This window comes from Akebia trifoliata, chromosome 1 (genome assembly GCF_017979445.1).
Source record: "Akebia trifoliata isolate Shusen 1 chromosome 1, ASM1797944v1, whole genome shotgun sequence".
Classification (NCBI taxonomy): Eukaryota; Viridiplantae; Streptophyta; class Magnoliopsida; order Ranunculales; family Lardizabalaceae; genus Akebia; species Akebia trifoliata.
Genome location: NC_141375.1, coordinates 28,250,340 through 28,252,446, shown reverse-complemented (window position 1 = coordinate 28,252,446; position 2,107 = coordinate 28,250,340).

Below are 2,107 nucleotides of genomic sequence, written 5' to 3'. Positions count from 1 at the left end.
TCCATGACTATTTACATTACTCTAGAAGCTTAACCGTAGTTTTAGAAGTACTTGTTGGCTCAACATGGTTGGATTTCGAGATGAATTGGCCTCAAAACTAGATCAAAACAGTACCCCGAGTCAAGGCCAAGGCAATTCAAAAATGCATCTAGTTGAATAAAAAATCTGGTTGACATATTTGAAAAAAAAAATCTCTTAAAATATTATAAACTAATTTTTTTGTTCAGCCATAAATAGTATTTTTATTTTAAAAATATTTATAAATTTAATAAATTTTCTTTGACTTGTCTTACTAGCACATTTTCTTACATGAAAACCTTGTATCCAATCATTCAAAGGACTTAACAATTTACAAAAATTGTCGAGGATAAGGGACATTTTGTATTGGATATATATTTATCGAAGGAAAGAGACTACATGAAAAAAGGGTAAATTCGACACCAAGGTCTATCGAATTTAACCCCTTTTTTCATGTAATGTATAAAAGGGTCACATTGAATTTACCCTTACTTCCACATAGTGAGACGAATGTTTATTTTATATTATATATTTTGGACAATTTTTCGACTACACCATTTTCTCAATAGACATGAAGTATTCTTTATGTTCAGTTGTTGGGCTGGAAAATCAATTTGAGAAGCCCAAACCCCAATTCTTCATATTATCATCTACGCATTTAGGAAACTCTTCAATTTGCTTTGTGCCTCTCTTTTTACAATCATCACATTTAGCCTTAAATTATCTTCAAACTCATTATTGTTTAAAGTCCTTTGACATATATGGTGTCGACGTATTTCTCCTTTTTGTTTATGCAACTTTAATTGTTGTCCGATTTCCTTCACATATTGATGAACTATAAGACTGACCAAGATATACATAAAAACCATTTATCTGCACGTTCAAGAAAACAATTGAAATTCCTCTAAGTTCTACAAACCAATAAGATTAGGGATACTTATACACATGTTTGTCAAATATTTAATTTTTTTTTGTATGCCAAAATAACATATTACAAATTTCAAACTAAGAGCAACATAAAATTTTTCAAAGAGCTATCTGCATTATTTGCATTATTCACAAAGATTATAAACGTGTAGCAAAGACTTCTTTACATGATTGAATATAACTTTCCACCAAGACCTCATTAAAAAAAATTTAGAGACCAGGGAAGACTTATTATAGAGAGTGTTTGGATACATGGAATATTGCCAGGATTAAGATTTGAGTCGTGATAATCTGACTCTCCCACATGATATAGTCAATCGATGACTCCTCTGATGTGGGATACCAAAATCATAGATTTTCTTTCATCGGGATATCCAACTGCACATATTGATGGGGATGTGTGGTTGTGTATCCCGATGCATAATGTCTATGGTTCTGGCACATCCCACGTCAGGGGAGTCGATTGAGAATGCCACATGGGGGAGTCATATATATTATCATCACTCTTAGGACATCAAACAGACAGTTAGGAGAAGTGGAACAAATTAAATCTCAGGTTTCCTAGATATCAGTACTTCACTTCTAGGGATTAGTACAGTTTTTTCCTACGGATACATTATTTTAAAGCAAAATATGGTTATGGTGTATTTTACTTTATATTTTATGAGACTCACTCATGTACCCTTTGTACTAGACATAAAATTTCTTTTGAAAAAAAACAGAGCTTACGGTTTGGAACGTATACTAAAGTTAAAGAAGAGACATTTGCGTGCGTGTTTTCTCCCCTAGAAAGCTCTAAACTTTAAGAGAATTCAATCTTCTTGGAAGATGGTGTTGCACGTACGTGTTGCTTTGTCTTGTTTATTTTCTTTTTCTTTCGTGGGGCCATGGCACACAAGTCAATCTGTGACGTCCACGTCCATGGTGTGTTTAATAATAATTAAGAAAAAAATAAAGCAGGTTTATATCCACAATTAAACTACATCGACAGGTATGACAATAATTAGAAATCTATTGATCAAAATAAAAATCACAACAAGAGATCAATACTATCTCCCAAACACTATTAAAATCACCAAACTCTATATACTTGAAAACCCAATGTTGTTAATCCATTACCTGCCATTAATTATGTACTTTGTCAAGAATACACAGTAACGTG